The 18780-nt window shown below is 32.9% G+C and overlaps 1 long non-coding RNA gene across 18 annotated transcripts; it reads left to right on the top strand.

Annotated features, from left to right (window-relative positions):
- Positions 1–8179: 8179 nt before the first annotated feature.
- On the top strand, positions 8180–14193 carry LOC114185202. Of its 18 annotated transcripts, XR_003604767.1 has the most exons (8): positions 8473–9757; positions 10860–10932; positions 11383–11431; positions 11636–11781; positions 11867–11929; positions 12031–12173; positions 12681–12763; positions 13473–14193. It is a non-coding gene; the product is annotated as an uncharacterized LOC114185202 (long non-coding RNA). The 18 variants fall into 18 exon arrangements; XR_003604768.1 differs by adding an exon at positions 8180–8371 and having other exon boundaries at positions 9651–10283; positions 11867–12763; XR_003604764.1 differs by adding an exon at positions 8182–8371 and having other exon boundaries at positions 9651–9757; positions 11867–12763.
- Positions 14194–18780: the final 4587 nt, after the last annotated feature.

Genomic DNA, 18780 nt, shown 5'->3' with positions numbered 1-18780 from the left:
ATCATGCACAAAATCGAAGACCATATAATAATTAACAGCACTAACCCTGTCTTCTTCTTCAACGTCTGATTTCCCCCCCCCCCCTCTTTTTCCCCTCTTATTTCCCCTTTCGAGCCATGCTGCAACAACATCGTAAAAAAAACCAATAAACAGACAAAATCAAATCAATGGACCTCAACTACAAAACCTACAACCAAATTCAGAAACAATTTTCACTTTGCCTTACACCGAAACACCTCCACAAAACATAAATTCACCTTTCCTCTCTGTTACCTGGCGCCGGCAACCGTAAAGAAAATGAACTTAAGGAACACAAACTTTTTTTTCATCATAATAGCGACACACGTAAAAAAAAAAAACCAAAACCAGAACTTCATCTGTTTACACAATGCAGTAACGCAATAATGGACGAAAGTGAAGGGTTTGGGTGAAAACAAAACTCCACCTTAAAAACGAACTGTCGACGTCATCTTCGTTCTACCGCTTATTCCGTTGCGAAGTTCGGATTTTTTTAGGGATTCCGTTCTTCTACCTATGAGGACGCCCACGAACACCACAACAAACCTCGACGAATGAAATTTTCGCACACAGCCTCGTTCTCTGCTTTTCTTCCGCTGCCCAAGTGTTTTCCTTCTGCTTCCGCTACCAACTTCGCATTTTTGTACAAGTGGGTTGAGTGAAAAGACCACCGCTTCTGCAAAAGCTGAAGGCACCGCTTGGTTGCTTCGACTGGGTTGAGAGATGGTTCGCCGCCTGAGAGAAAAAAAAATCAAATGTTCAGTTTCAGAGGTGGTTCGCACGTTGTCTTTCCTCATGCACACGCGGGTCGCAGCATGTCCTTCAGTTTCTTTTTTCAATAACATTTTAAAATAAAGCCATAGTGCCACGTAGCAGGTAAAAAAAGGGTTAAAAATTTCGGGTCAGAGTATCATTTCCCTAAATCTAAAGCTTTTATGTTCTTTCTTAATTGAATAATATAGTAATTATTATATAATTACTATATTTAAATGAATAAGTTTTAAATATATATATATATATATATATAATATATATAATATATTATATATATATATTGAAAAGCTTAATAATTTAAAGAAATAATTAAATAATTATATGATAATATATATTAAATTATTTTTTTATGTAAATATTTGAATATTAAAATGTATAATAATAATTAAATTGATACGTGGTTATAAGTTTATGGAATTGTTATAGGTAATGTTCAGGTAAATGAATATTTGTTGTATTGAAGAAAACTGATTCTATTTTGTAGTTGTGTTTTATTTTATTTTATGATTTAAGTAAATACAACCTTTCATGTTCTTGTCCATGTGTATATCCATTCTTGTCTGACATCCTTTTGTTATGTAATAACAATGTACTTATTGTTTATAAGAAGAATATTCAAGTAGAATAGAAGTAAAACTAAAAACATAAAAGAACATGACAATAAAAAGATGCTATAGAAGTAAATTGATTTCCCTGAAAAAACAAATTGAAGCTGAAATTATGTAGTGTACCCATCCAACTTTATTTGTTTATTTTATTGTAACAATCTTTTAGTAAAAAAAAAAATACACTACATATAATTGGAGATGCAGATGTGCATTATTCATTCATACTTGAAAAAATATATCTTTATTGATAAAAGTACATTTCAATTTCTCACATGATAATATCTTCAAATAACTCGTGTTATCATTATAATTCTTCTTCCTACTCATCTTTTGTCTGTTATAATCATTGTTGGAAGTTAACCTTGATTAATATGCAATTGGTTTCCAATCAAAAATCAAAATTCATTGTGATCCAATACTTGATTAAGATATAAGAATGTTAACAACACACTCTTTCTAAGGCATCCTTTATAATACACTTTATTATTGGTTAAATCTCATTAGAAACTTCAGAATGAGTGGGACTCAAAAAATAAGAAGACACCCAAATATTATGATTTTCATAAATTCAACCGATAGTATCTAGTGTAAAAAAAATGTCCCGCTAACAATTTTCTAAATGCATTGTAGCTGCCAAGTACCCAATGCAATTTTTCATATATTACACAAAATGATGGCTAATGCCTCGAACTGTCCTAAACAACAATCACCTACAAAGCCAACATATCCTCTTCACTTCAATTTGACAACAATCTTTGGCTGCGCAGACATCTCCCATCGGCACATTTGATAAAAGCTTTAGAATGAATGTATGCAATGCAGAGTGGCCTTCAAGTGCAATCAACAAGAAAGAGCATTTGGTGCTCGATGAAGGAGCATTTTATAAGACCTAACTTGCATGACTGCCAAAACAACAGAGAGAAAGTTGTGAGTTCAAACAAATTATCAGGTTTTCGTTGAATATTAATAACATAAAAGTCCATAGAAATTTCCCTCCTTAGACAACTTCTGCATTCTATTCATGATAAATGTATTTTTCTACAAACACATAAAGTAAGAAAACCAAATTAATTTGTGTTTTCAGTGAGCTTGTATAACGATACACAAAGGCCAAACCCACTGATATCAACCTACAAATAGAATTGTTGATGTAAATTATTAACTTGCGAAAGACACTTATTAGTGTTTCCAAAAGCAGGTTATCAATCAACATTCAACTTGTGAATTACCAAACAAATTTTTTAATCATGAATCATATTTGTAAGCGATTCAGGACAACAAAAATAACTAAAACATATAAGCTATATCAAACATAATTTAGCCTGGTTATATTTGAAACATATCAAGCTTTAAACTAAACTAATCAGGAGAGAGGGGGCTAACCTTAACTGGACTTCCTAACAGGTAGTCCAGCTTAGATTTTGACCAAAGAAGAGGTGATTCCACTGAAAGCTGGTCCCTACCTCGTTCACGATCAAGCTCTCTGATGTATGGATACTAGAAAGATTTCTTCCCCTGTTTTTTCTCATACATAAGATATAATGCCAAGCACGCCAATTCAGACAATTTGTTTGTTGTCAATAGCTCAACTGCAATAAGGGTGAAAGTAACACGGAATAAATTCCAATTTTAAAACATTTTAATAATCAATACATTGCTTTAATTACACTTGGACAACACTGACACACAAATTGTTTTTTCCAATGAGAAAAAAAATTCAAGATTAGGTGTTTTCCAAATTCATTTCCATGTTGCCCAAAATGGCCACACCTACTCCAAACACTTTCCAATGTCCCGCTAACACAAAAACGATTGACGAAATGATTTGCTTGTTGAAAAAAAATGCAAGCATATGGTTACTACACATAATACTAAAAAATGCATCACACCCTCATAAACTAACCTTGAAGTTATTTAGGCATTGTCCTTAAGACTAATCAACTGATAAGGTTAAGAAATTTGTTGGAGGGCTACCCAACACTCACATATTCCAACTCCATACAAACATATTCAGTTCATTTCTTAGGCCAATTTGGAAAAAAAAATGTAAAGAAGAAATCTAACAAAGTAGACACATTAATTGTTTTGTAAATCTTCTAGTTACTCAAATGAAGTACCAACATTCGCTAACAAAATATGATTTTTTTTCTATTGGGCATTTAGTTAAAAGATGTGATTGAAGATTAAAAAAAAAAAACTCAAATAGTTGCTTGCCATTATCTGTAGTATCTGCACCTCGTTCACTTCCAGCCAGATTATAAAAGATAGTTGCCCACAAGTCTAGAAAAGTGGTTCCCATGTATCAATCTATTCACTTCGAGAGATTTATGATTAAAAGCTAAATGAACTAATCAGGTTAATCAAATAATTATAAATAAGGTGTATCATATCAGATAATTATAAATCAATGATCTAATTTGTATGTAGATTTGTGTATCAAAATCCATACTAAAATTATATAGCAAATTGAATGCCAAAGCCTTGTTTTTTCATACACGATCCATAGTATTATGCAGTTCCATGACTTGATGTAGAAAGGTTATCTCAGCCTTTAAATGACAACTCAAGAGATTCAACCACATTAATTACTATGATTATTTGTATCTTTCAAATTTGTATATTTTAACAATGAAATCAGATAACTATGCAAGAAATAAGTTATGGATGTATTGAAATAAAGAAATATCATCAAACAACACACCTCATGTCATTGGCAATAAAAATTCAATAGTTTAAAAACAAATATGGAAAAGAATACTCATATAGAATCTTAACATATAGGCCTATAGTATATAATAAAGACAAAAAAAAATTATGTCTAACTAATTTGGAGAATTTGTGTTAACAAACCTGCAAAACTTCCCAAATCATCAAAACATCATTTGACAAATCATATTTTAAACGATAAAAAATTTATAAAGGCATTCAACTTAAATAATTTTAGAACCTAAATAACTCTAAAAAATTTGAATGCATACACATTTCTAGATAAATAAACTATATTTTAGAACCCAAAATAACTCTAAAAAATTTAAATGCATGCACATTTTAGATAAATAAAATAAAAAGCGTTCAAAATATTAATATCAACGTCATTAAAAAATATTTAAGATTAATATGCACATTAAAAGGTGAATAAAATTGGAAGTAAATAACGATATTAGTATAGCTAATAAAAATAAACAAATAATAAAAAAATTGAAAGTATAGATTTTTTGAAAAACATTATTTGTTAACTTAACACAATCACTGTATTAAGCAATTTCTTAATAAAGTAGATAATATTCGAGTACACAACATTTTCTTGATTTACAATACTTGCTTCCAATTATAAGCACTTGCGATATAACAGTATAAAAGAGGATTTCAATTCAAATGTGGAGCGAAAAACATATATGAAATCTACACTTTTGTATATTATTTTTTTTTTCAAAAATTAAACATTCAAAATGGTATCGTTCTAAAATTTGTTGTGGAGTCATAATAAAACATTGCTTTTATAATCTAAAAATTAAACAATTTTACTATGTCATATATGTTAGTAGCATCTACCTCTCAATTTCAAATTCAAGGAAAAGCATAATACTGAGGAGCTCTTGTCACTACAACCAAAAGTAAACAAATTCAATGTAAAAAATTAAATTCCACACCTTTACAATAATATGACTAAAAGAATGAAAAATGAGTTCATAATGCTAATACTATACATAGGAATGCAACTTCTTAAAAAAATTAGTAAGAAATACCCCAAGCTTTTAATTTGATCCAATATGAAGCAGAGGATGATCTAAGATTGTTGATCCAATAACGTAAAATGAGACATTTCATGAGGTTTCAAGCCCTCAAACTTTGGCTTGAGGAGCAAAACTTTGGCTTCTAATGGGACTATTTCACTTCCATGGATGAGTGTGCCTAACTATCTCAACGTAGAAATTAAACCACTTATGCAGTCATCACCACACCTATGTCAGCAACAAATAACAATGCTTTGTTTCTTTATTACTATACATTTTGTTAATTCTTCAATCAAGAGGAAATAAAGAGTATTGAGGTTGATTCATGAACCAAATGAAAAAAAAAAATTAAACACAACCTTCACTTTCATCTTCATCCGCAATGAAGATTTAGGGAGGGAATAAGACTAGCAAAGGAAACCACAACTTAGCCGGTATTTGAAGGGACTAATACTAAAATCCAATGTAATAGTCATGCACCCTAATTAAACACTAAAATCTTACCTGATGAAAGTTTAAAAAAAACTTTGCACTTGTGCTCAAAATGACGTCAATCAACTATCGCATTTGTACTTGAGACCAAAGAAGGAGAACAACTAAGCAGGGGAAAAGATTGAGCAATATCAGAAATCATAACACCACGTGACATTAATAGTACAAGAAAATTTTTGCTTTCTTTTACACACATCATAACTTTTTCTATTAGGGGATGACAACGGGGCGGGACAGGGACGGGTTTCACTATCCCATACCCATCCCCACAAAAAAAAATTCATCTCCATCCCCATACCCAAACCCAATGGGTATCAAACTTTTGTCTCATCCCCATCCCCTCCGGGTAACGGTATAATCTCGTACCCATATCCGTACCCGTATTCTAACAACTTCAATATTAATTTTTATAAGAGAAAAAATTACGGTAAAGAAAACATAATATTATCAAATATTCAATATTAGGAGGATGATTGTTTCTTCCATATTTTAAATGTTTGTTTAGTTCAATTTTGTAAATTCTAATGAATCTCTTTTTTATACACTAATAAAAGTTATAATACATCATTTGATCAAAATGACACAAAGAACAAATAATAAACACAATAATAAAATTTGACATAGAAAATCAAATGTATAATTAAGGTATGATCAGATGAAAAATACCCTTAGAGAACTAGGAAAACTTTTCAAATATCAACATATATACTCAATAGTTGAAAAATAACTAAAATTATTTTAATGAAACAAAAGAGTTCTTCAATTAAACAAAATTAATAATAATAAGTAAATAATTTTTTTTATATTACCTTAAATTGAGAGTATAAACATTCTCATGTGAAAGGAAAATATATAATAAATAAAAATATTAAAAAATAATAGAAATATTCAAATGTGAGGCATAAAAAATTTTTAATTAACATAAATCATTTAACATAATTACATAAAAGTTATGATAAGATAAAAAATATATTGGGGATTCCCGTCAAAACGGGAACGGGTTCAGACAATACCCACGGGACGGATTTATTTGCCATCTCTATTTCCTATATTCTAGTAAGAGGAACACAAATTGATTTCCTATATTTCGAATAACAGGAACACAAATAAAAAAGCAATTTTGAATTCAATCATGAAAAGATCACAATAATCTCTACAAAGTTAAGCGATTACAACCTTCAAAATAAGAAAAATAAAAATAAAAAAATAAAAATAAAAAAAATAAAACTGGAATTTAGAAAATCATACTGAAGTCATTTCAAATATACAAAAGAAAATAAAAAAAAAATACAAAAAGTAAACAAACCATACCTTAGAAAACTATCAATATTTTACAAAAGTATAAAAAAAATTAACAAACTACAAAGTCATTTCAAAGATTCGGGAAAAATATGACAACAAAAAAACAATTTAAGAAAACTTTACCATAAAAACTATTAAACCACAACAACCATCAAGCCAAAACAATGGCGCATGGAAATGGAAAGAAAACAATCACCACCATAAACAAAAACAAAACCTAACAACAAAACCTATAAAACTAAATAAACACAATCCAAATAAAAAAAATCACAAACAAAAATCCATTTCAAAGATGAAGGACCGACGGCAATAAGACATGCAAACAAATCAATCACATCAAATGCAAAAATGGAAACAAAGAGTCACTGATCAAGATGACAAAACCTTGACAGACACAACAAAAGTCAAAACAAAACATATAAATATCAGTGCAGTAAGGGCTTTTTGTCCCGGTTATTTTCCTCATTTTGCTTCGGGTCTGAAATCGAGACATATTAGGACGACCTTTTGGCCTCGGTTGTTACCCAAGGCCATATAGTCCCTTTTATGCCTCAGTTGTTAGCAAACCAGTGTCATATAGTCCATTTTTTGCCTCGGGTCAAGTAGGACCGAAGCCATAGGTTTTAAATAATTTTTTTTAATTAAAATTTTCGCAGATTCTTTGGTCTCGATTATGGTTGGAACTGAGGCCATATAGTCCATTTTCTGTCTCGGGTCAAATATGACCGAAGCCATAGGGGTACCTTTTTGCTTTGGTCTTGGTAACAACCGATGTCTATTCTACTGTTTTTTTTTTTTTAAATAAATTTTCTGTTTTATTGTGATTCCCACATTTAAAACCTGTATATTTTTTTCACAGAGCAGCACAACCAAAACATAATATTTTCTCAACATCTACAATCCAAAAATATTTAAAAAATAATTGAAATATACACTATCCGATATATATATTCTAAAAAAAAAAGAGTTAAATTTCAAAATTAAGATGAACAAGAGAGAAAGCACAAAAAATTGCGAAGACTTCGTCCTAACAAAATTTAGTTTTTTAATATTAGCTAAAAGCTTCTTCGATCACTTTTCTATTCTGAAATGATTAGTCACGGCATCTAGAATGAATGTAGGTGCCATTGCATATTACGAGAAAAAGTGCAAATAATCTGCTACACTCAAAAAGTTCAAAAAACTAAAATAAATGACACGTGTCAATAATAATTTAGATAAGAGTATTTGAATGATATCCCTGCCAATTTATTTACTCATAGTTATAGTTATAGTTATAGTAGAAGCCTGTAAATATTCATCTCTCTCGCTTTGTGGTGATGCTCGTTCGTATGCAGTAGAAACATGCTTTCTCCTTTCAAAAATGTCAAACTCTATGTCTTTAGATCTGTCATGCCTCTACCTCTTGCTCCAATTTGAATAAAATTTTTCCCTCTGTGCGTGGTACGCTTGCACTTTTTTCTCTCTTTCAATCTTCTGAATGTAGTTTTACTTTCTCTTTGTCTAATACCCTAGTCACTTATTTTTTTCATAAATCTTCGTGTTTTACGTTGCTCTGGACAAATTGTGGCGATGGAGTGGTGATTGGATCCGATTCATGCTTTGTATGTTCGATTGGGAACTTCCCTGATATCGTTCCTTAGTTGTTCTTCCTCTTCAATCCAATCCTCCATCCACAGCCCCTCTTCCATCGTCACCAAAGAGGAACATGAATTGCAGGAATAGGAAAAGCTATTCTTTGATGTCGACGACGACAAGAACAACGAGTTGACAAAACCCTAAGCCCAAACGCGTCCTTGAACCCAATCCCACAGGTCATCCGCCTATTTCGCCATGGCGGTCCTTTTCTCGTTGTGTGTTCGCTCTTGTTCTACTTCTTCTACGTCGAGGTGTCCTCCTTGGAGAAAGTTTTACTGGGGTTGATTTTCGTGGTCGTGGCACTGTACTTTGTGTCCAAGAACAAGGGTTTGATTTTGAGATCCTTTTCCGCGGTGAAGCATTTGTGGGAGGAGAATGTAAAGCGCTTGGGGTTTTCAAAGGTGGTGGCAGCGAGGCCGGTGCAGTGGTTCAACGGATAGCCGGCTGAAGCGGGAAGGAAGGCGACGAAGATAGTGAGGGAACGGGTGTAGTTTTACAGCAATGGGGAGTCGCTTCAGGGGTTGAGACACAGTTATGGTGTTTATAGGTTCTATATGGGATCGCTTGGGAGGATCTGGTCTGTTATCCCCTTTAGTTGTTGATTTATTGGTTCCACTACCACTTTATGAGTTTTCTGCTTTCTTCTTGCATGCCTAAGTAGAACTTAAACTACCAAGTTCTAATTTAGATGCCTTGGTTGTTAGATAACTGATTGATTGGTTTCTGTTGATGATTTATGCGGCTTGTTCGATTTGTCTACTAATGGGTTGCATTGTAAAGTTATTTTCTTCTTCAATTAGCATTCATTGTTTCTTGGGAGGTTAGAGTAGACAATAACGCCTGAGGTTTTAGATGTTGTTTTTCAAAAATCTTATTTTGGATGAATTGTTGTGCTGTAGAAATGGTGACAACCTCCTTTTCTCTCCAAGAACGTAAGCCATTAAACTCTAGTGTATTTTTTCTTCCCTTAATAAGCTAGCTCCCACCCACTAACTTTTCTAGTGTTGCACATGCAACACTTGCTGGTGAGTTTTATAGCATTGTTGATCTTTGCAATGTCTCTGAAACTCGGTACTTAATGCAGACCCCTTGTGCTTCCATGATCAATGAACGTCCCCATGTAAAAGCTTGGTGGGAAGATATCTCTTATAGGCCTGCTTTCAAGTAAGGTTGAGGCGGGAATGACTTTTGGTAAGAATCAAGAATGAGTGTTTCCCTGTTATGTGAGGTTCTTACAGCTAAGTTTGTTCTAGTATGTGTTCCAAGTCTTTTTTTTTTTTTTTTTTTTTTCATTTTCAAGTAACTAGAGTTAAGAAGGACTATGATTTCCTTTATCTTCATTTGATTAATTTAAAAATGTAATTAAGTTGTAGTTTTTAATAACATTTTTAATATATCTATTTTAAAATAGTGTTTGAACGTAATTTAAATCCTTTTGTATAATTAATTTCATGTTTATCGGATCAGTAAATAGTTTTACTTCCCATGTATGCTACTTTAATCAATTTATCAACTTTAAGTTAGTTTTTCACATGTCAACAAATAAAATAAATTATGTCAGTACAATAAATCGAAAGCTTTTATCAAAACCACTGAATATTATGCTGGAGGCTATTTTGGAGACACGACACATGGATTTGGAGTCTACCACTTTTTCAATCCACATCTGCTATTGAGAATTTGATGGTTGTGTTATCTCTTTTTGGAGCATGTTCACGTAAGCAGCTAATAACCTATGACCTATGGTTTTAATTTGTGAACTTTTAGATTCCACTGACTCACTCTTACTATGTTTAGTTGGTATTTGTTAGTACTTTTCTGGTTAAAATTTATTTGCTTTCTAATATTGAAACCTCAATTTTGCTTGGCATTGTTGTGTGATGAAAAGTACGGTTAGTTCTAGCTTCTTGGGGAAGTTCTTGAGGGTAGTACAGTGGGAATCTCAATTTTTAGCTGAAGGATTACTTTTATGCAAAAGGACTTTGATAAACAGTTTTCCATTTTATTTTATTATATTTCTGAAATGTTTCTTGGTCTTATTTTGTGTTGAATAGACAGGAATATGTGTGTGTATATATATATTCTTATTTGAGCAATAAAACCAATAAAACATGGCTACTAAAGGGGGTTGAAACTTACGATTATAGTTTAGTAATTACTAAGACTGAACGCCCCAAGCAAATTTGAGGAATAATTTTTCTATATCTTGTAAATAAACCTGAAAGCAAATAATTAATTTTCTATATGTATACTTTCAAATTTACATATCTTTCTATATTTCTCATCATTTCAGGGCAACATGCAGTGTTTTACTAAGATAGGAAGCTCTTTATCCCTTCAATATTTTCTTCATCTTTTCACAACAGGTAAGGTAGAAGCCATGCTGTAAATTCTTCTTTTGTAATGTGTATTCAAATTCCTGAAAACATGTTCCCAGATTTATCCAAGATCTCTCTCATCAATCATCATTGAAAGTTGAAGCTAAAACCAGTGGCAGCCAATTGTCAAATTTTAATGCGTCGCTATAGTTGCAATATCTGCCCTGCACTTGAATTATTATATTGTAGGTGTGGTGGTGGAGTGCTCATATGGGGAAACACATGCTTTGACTTAATTGTAGCATGATTGATAGTACCTGAAATATAAGATTTTATAATTGCTTTGAAAACATGTGTTAGACTTTTTAATTCTCAGAATATATTATTCTATTTTACTCAAAACAAGAAGGTGGTATCTGAGGTGGTTTATCTTCAATACGTCAAATAGATTATACATACACATTGAAGCCTTGAGGTGATAAATCTTTTTGATTGAAGAGAAGCATCCATGGCAGGCATGGCCAACAGTGAGATTTCACGGCTAGAGGTTCGTACCTTGATCTATCTATATTACTGTTATATATTAGCGTATGATGAGGCAAACTCAATTCACGAATTCGGAATATGTTGGATACATACTTGTTTTATAAGCACGTTGTTGGTGATAACTGTAAGTCCTATTCGTTAATTTGAGAACTTGGATAATTGATTCTCTGGGATGGTGTTGATTCATCTCAAACCAATCTGTCAGGTGAATTCAGCAACAGCTGGTAAAGGAGGGCTTGAAATATATTCATTGTTATATGTGCACTTAGTGGTGTTTATGGAGTAACAAATGCTCATTTTCAAGGTGGAATGGTGGGAGACCTGTCCTGCATGCAACCAGAGTTCATTCAGGTCAGCCTCTGTGATATAATTATTATGAAGTTATGAAAGATTCATTAAGCTCATGAATTTCTTTGCTATGGTTTTTTTGTTACAGTCATTCCTTGCTGGTTTGGCAGCATCTGGTGTATTTTTGTGGGAATGACAAAAGCAGCATCTGGTGTTTTGAACTGATATTTAATTTCAATGTTCATAATGTCAATCATAATTCATAGATGGACCATTGTTGAGGTGTTAATCAACTACTATTTGCTTCTGTAGGGATTTTTCTTTCAAAAATCAGCCCTTTACAAGTGTAATATGGCTGGGAAACCTGCTGTGCTTACACGCATTATGGATAGTGACTGACAACTTAAGACCAACTCGTGCAGAAGCCACTGATGTTGCCAATGGTGTTTTAGATGGTAACTCACCTTTCACATGATCCTGCTAGTTAAGGGGAGTGATGAGTACTAGGATGTCCAGGAAAATTTTATCTTCTTGTTAAGTTTATATTTATATATAGCTTGAAATTTTCATATTAGAATAGCAGAAGACCATGGTGCACCACACTACCACTTTTTTCTTAGCTTCAACAACATCATTTGATAAAACATGGCCTCTCTCCGTTTTCTCTTCTTGACTTTCTTCGTTGTGTTGTCACTTAACACTGGTGAGGTTGAAGCTAGCAGAAAACTTTTGTCTTCATCACTTCCTGATTTGGGAAACATTCCCGTCTTTGAGTTTCCACCGGGAACACCATGGCCAGAATACAGGTTGCCTCCATTTTTGAAATCTAATTAGCCAACAATTCCTTCAAGTTACTACTCTTACACTCCACCTTCCAACACAAACATGGCCAAAGCTTCTTCCAAGCCTTGAGAACATGCATACAATTTGGCATCTTCTTACATATACTGTTGTTTTAGCAGCAAAATAAAAAGGTTCATGGTAATGTTTTGGATTCTACAAGCAATTGGAGGGAAGCACTGGATGCGTTTCAAGAGAGTTACAGGTAATAATATCATTACATTTAATTTTACTGGAAGATTTTATTTCCTGAAATTAGAAAACTGATGGAACAAGAAATTTTTTGTATCTATAATGGAATCTGAGTAGCTGAATAAAACATGACCACCGTCTTCGTAATACTTGTATGACTTATCCCTGATTGGACTTTAGAAAAATTACATCCATATTCTTATCCTTTTGATTTATAATTGATTGGTGGGACAGAGACAACTTAGACGAAAACACAGACAACACTACTTTTTTTTTAAAAAATTACTTGTACACACTTTTATACTCATTTAACATATTATTTTTCATTATAAAAAAATATATGTCAACCTACTATTATCCTTTGCTTTTCTTTTGTTATGAAAATCGAAAATAAGGATATGAATGAAAATTATAATAAAGAAAAAGGTAAATATATGTATTTTTAGGTTGTAAGTAATTGGTGAACGATTGGTAGTACAAGTCTTTGATCTCAGCATCTGTATCCACCAGAAAACAAAGCTCCTCATGAGTTGTTTCCTGCTACTGATATATAATTGATCACTTGTGATACCAAAACTGATTTTTTATTCAAATTCATTTGGTTATATATATATATATATATATATATATATGTATATGTATGTATGTATGTATGTATGTATGTATGCACCACTTCATCATATGTTATGAAAAATGATCTAATGAGTGCATATGTTAACAAGTTTTGGCTGCAACATATGATTGAATTTGATACCTGAAGATCAAACACCTAAGCCAGGGCATGTAATCTGCAATTGAAAGCTCCAACCAAGTTCATCACCTCGTGAGTCATCAATTTTAAGTCCAATCATCTTTGGCACGCCCGAACACCATTTTGAAGACGATGTTCTCCATTAGCTCAAACAGCAACTGACTCAGATCCACAACCTTACCTGATGCTGCACAATTTTTCGGCGACTTCACCAACACTCTCAACTCCTCTCTCCTCAGTGGAGCAAACATCTCAACCTTTGAGGCACTCAGAAGCTCCAGAGTGCAAACTTTCCTCATGTTGCGCCAGTATGCACTGTACTCAGAAAAGGCCAAACCTTTGAAGCCATAAGAAAGAAATTCGGAGGCTTGGATTTTGGGTCTGCTGGCAAAAACAGTTTCAGGGGTTTTCAGGAACAGTTCTGCAGTTTGTGGAGAGAATCAGTATTTGTGGAGAAGGAATTTCCGGTTAAAATTCCCTGAAGTATTTGTTAGATTTTTCTTTCATTAGTTTAGTACAGCTCTTGTTTTAGCTTAGTCTAACATGCATTTCTAGGTTTGATTAGGTGAAATTTCGTACTTCTTTTATCAATGACTGATTACCTTGCTGCTTGCAATGCAATGGTAATTACAATGTACTTCTCTTGGAATTCTTCTCTAATGCATGTTTATCTGTCTCATATTTCCCTTTGAGTTTTCTTCATTTGCCATTCATTATGCAATTTGATCTATTGACTCTGCTCATTACAGTAATTTTTGTTTCCATAATGCTGAATGCTGAGTTGTATTGTATGTATGATGTCTATTACGCTCCTTTTCTGAGGAAGACAGGAAAATTCATGGGCTGTCATGGCTCTAGAAAGCACAAACATGTGTTTTCTAGTGTAAAATTTAGAGGATTTGCAATGATCATGAAAGAGGCAGAGTTTGTATTGGGTTGCTTTAGAAAGGAACATGTAGATTACATTATAGAATATATTTATAGTATGTTGTTTATCTATAGGTTGCGTGGTTCTAATTGTAGCAAATAATGAGAGAGCAAAGAAACAAATTTTGCAATATTTGCCTCCTTTTTATTTCATTATTCATCGTAAACATTATACATAAAGTAAGGTTGGTTCTCTGATGTTGATATATGATTGAAACAAGCACTTCATTGTAATAAACATCTTTAATACAGCGATGGAGAAATTTTTTAACTATATACCGTAAATAATTGTGGTTGAAAAAATATATTGGAGTGTATAAATGACAAATCATAATAGTTAACAGAGATTTCAAAATTCAGGATAGTTAACAGAGGTTTCAAAATCCAGGATAATTAACGGATGTTTCAAGACCTAGGTAGTTAGCGGAGAAAACCTACAACACTTAACAAAGTCTTAAAATCTTTGTTAAATACAAACTTAACGGAGGGTTTAATTCTGGATAATGTAAAACTAAACTTTCGATAAAATTATATATTTTTTGGCAGTGATAATTGTTCTTTTAAGGATTTTGGAAATAGATTTTGAAATAAGTTTTTCTCTAACAACTTTTCTTCTAAGTTTTTAATGAGGAAAATTATGATCTTGACCAATCAAAATAAATGTTTATATAAAAGCGTTGAATATTTGAGAAATTATAGGTGAGGAATAAGAAACTCTTTGGCTGTCAAACAATCCCACCACAACCTAAATCATAAGAAAAGAAAAGTTTGAAAAGTAAAGACAAAGCCATGCCTTTTTGTTGGTGTCTTTCTAACCATCTTTAGTAGGATCATGGCTCTCATTTAAAACAATTTGGGATGATCTAAAAATATATGTCGGAGATGAAAGAATTCAAAGCATATGTAGGTACTTAATTTAATGTTGGTACTTAATTTAATGAGGCAATTTGAGTTTCAGAGGACGAAAAAGTCTAACACAATCAAGGAATGATTGAACAAATTGTTGGCTCATGCTAACAAGATAAAGTTGTTATGCGTGTTTTTGCAAATTCCAAACTGTTGAGAAAATTATGGTAATTATCTCATAAATGTATAAAGAACTTATTCTTTTGTTGAAAAAGTGATACATTCCCTCTGGCCCAAAAGTAACAAAGATTGATTAAGAAAGATTAGAAAATTGAAAATGTTCTTCTGGCCAAGAGCCGGCAAGCAAAAAACTACAAGAAGAATCATTCAGCTAACATTTAGAGCAATGAAAATAATTACAACAAACAAATGGGTGAAAAAAAATATTACCTATATTGCCAACATTTCGACAAAATGGGTCACCTCCATTCAAATGTTGGAAGACACATGCTCCTAATTGGGGGACTTCTCCCTGTATCCCCAAACATTCTTCTGTACCCCCAAAAATTACCATTTTGTTCCTAATAAGTATTTTACTGGTTGAAGAATTTACTACGGCTAGTTTTGTTTTTATTACCACAATACTGCACCCCCAATATTTTTGTTATGTTCTTTCTTCTATTTTCGTTCTCTCCTTCTCTATGTTTCTTATCTCAGGTGGTCCTTCTCTTTTCCATCTCTGAATATGCTCTCTCCAATGGTGCTTCCTATTTTCCCTCTCTTAAGGTTGTATCAGTGATCTGCTTCAAGCTTCTCCAAGCTCATTCCATATGTTTCATTAATTTTTTTTTGCTTTTAATGAAATGGATATCAATATCTGTTTCATATTTTTCTGATATGGATCTCGAAATTCGTTTCGAGTTTTATTTTGCTTTTTTTACAAAACGAAACTTATGATCCGTTTGAGAAAATTATAAAACGGATATTAGCATCAGTTTCTTAACTTTTTCTTTTTTGTCAATCGTGGTCTGATGTAGCACGTACGACGATCGTTAGACGAGAAGTCTTGTATGGTCATTGTAAGAAACTCCTGTTTCTCTCTGTCTAACATGGCTCTCTCCAAAGCCTCATTGTTGACGCACATCAAAGTCGTGGCGAACCGTCGTCGGCGCCGGCGCCCTCCCTTCTGCGTCTCCACTACATGGAAGAGGCGCATTACGAGGTTCAACTCTATTGGTACGAGATATCACGTGAAAAGCCTTCACACAGAAAACACGTGCTTGGTTAAACTTGTTAGGATTTGCACCTAGAATAAAAATGTGTTTCAGATGTTGGGTTTTGTTTTTTAATTTATATGGACGTCAGCTTGGCCCGAAACTTTTCATAGTGTGGTTTGATTAATATTATTATTAGTATTTACATGCCCAATTTAATTATCAATGTATAAATTTTATACAACAGTATTATGCGTTTTGCAATTCATGCACACCCTTTACACGCTAAAGTTTTTATTTTTAGTTCCCGTAATTAATGTATATTAGTTTATAATTTATGTTTACTTCATATAACACATGTTTTTCAACAAGGTTAGATATATTATCAACGATTGAAAAGATTTTGATACCAGTTCTCACGTTAGTGATATATTTTAAGAGTGAGTAATGTTTTTGGATTCAAATGTTTTACGTTATTTTGTTTAACATAAATTAAAGTCTTCCACTTTTACGTTGTACTCTTAACAAACATAATTAGTGCTAAATATTTTTCATAGAAGAGCTCTTTTATATTAGTGCAGAAACAGGATATAATCATTGACAAAACAAATGCCTTTGTTCCATTACTTAACCTCCATATCACACAGACACTTAACACACTCCACTGAAAAAAAATTTACGCACACCTCAGTAACGGAAGCTACTTCCACACGTTCTTTTAGTTGACTGTCTCTTTATTAACTTTTTTTTTCTTCTATTCATGATATTAAGATCGAACATTAACGTTCAAAAGAAACCTTGGCGGAAATAAACATTAACGTTAAAAACTGAGAGTTTCAGATAAAGATATCAACCACGACATAAATATCAACCAGTGGCTCCCCAGCTGGGTTCTATCGATTGGTGACTTTGGAGTTGGAATGCGTTCAACTCCAAATGAGGCATTGAGGGTGCACCAAGATTGGATCAACTCTCAAAATATTGAGAAGAATCTTGAACTATTCAAGGTTTTCCAGAATGCATTCTGGAACAGCCAGCAGAGCCGAGAGTCTTGTAGTTGACGAATCTGCTAGGAGCAAAGTTATGCCTCGAACCTTTTGGCAAGCAACCCTTGACTTCTATGCTTGCAGGGCTTTGTAGCTTGATTCTCACTCTTTGATTTCAGACTTTGAAGAAAGAAGAGGTTTTATTTATGGGTGGTGCAAAAGGGTTGCAATCTGAGAGCCTTAAATAGGCACGTGAATAGGTCATTGGTATGCTATTATTTGGGGTTGTGATGAGTTGGCGAGGTGGGTGCACGTTTGGTCTGTGCAGCAAGTGAAGAAGACAATTAACAAAGTTAGTCGTAGCTCATTATAGTTCTTCTGCAAACAGTTGCAGGGTCCTTCATCAGTTGGAGCGAAACGGATCCGCAATTAACAATCAACAAAGTTAGTCGTAGCTCACTATTCCGTTTCTTCTTTTTTTTTGAATTTTACTGAAACGGGTTGTGTAATCCGTGTCGGAGGTGTATGAAACGGAAATACACATTCCGTTTATGTTTTTTTTTGAAGTGTGCAGAAACGGATTGTGGAATCCGTGTCGGAGGCGTATGAAACGGAATACGCATTCCGTTTCTGTTTTTTTTAATCGTGCTGAAACGGATTGTGAATTCCGTGTCGGAGGTGTATGAAACGGAATACACATTCCGTTTTTTTTTTGAATTGTGGTGAAACGGATTTTAGTATCCATTTTGGGTTTTTTTGGTGGGTTTTTCAAATTTCCTGTCTAATATTTATATTATTGAACCATCACACACCAGTGTATGTAGTACGTAGATAACTTTTACTTATTATTTTGTTACCAGCATAATTCATTAACCGGAGTAAGAAACTATTTCATTCAAATTATTCATTAGCCTTCAGTTGTTAACAAGAGAATTTCGACAAAGTAGAAAATTGACATTTTGTGAAGTCACTCAAAATTATTAGGATTGTTGGTTACAAGTATTAGGGTTTTTTTAGAAGTGATGGGAATCACTTTTATCTTGTGTTTGATGTGTGCAAGGGTATGTGTGGATGCGTAAAAATATAAAACTTCCAGGAAACGAATTACGTAACCCGTTTCGGATAAAATTTTAAATTTTGTGGGAAACGGAATACGAATTCCGTTTCACAAAATCGTGAAACGGATTCTGTAATCCGTTTCAGAAATTTCTTTTTTTTATGAAACGGATTACAGAATCCGTTTCACGATTTTGTGAAATGGAATTCGTATTCCGTTTCCCACAAAATTTAAAATTCTTCCCGAAAC

The sequence above is a fragment of the Vigna unguiculata genome, chromosome 5, assembly GCF_004118075.2.
Source record: "Vigna unguiculata cultivar IT97K-499-35 chromosome 5, ASM411807v1, whole genome shotgun sequence".
In the NCBI taxonomy this organism is placed as follows: Eukaryota; Viridiplantae; Streptophyta; class Magnoliopsida; order Fabales; family Fabaceae; genus Vigna; species Vigna unguiculata.
Note: the sequence above shows the minus strand (reverse complement) of the source record. Positions and strands in the feature narration are given on the sequence as shown.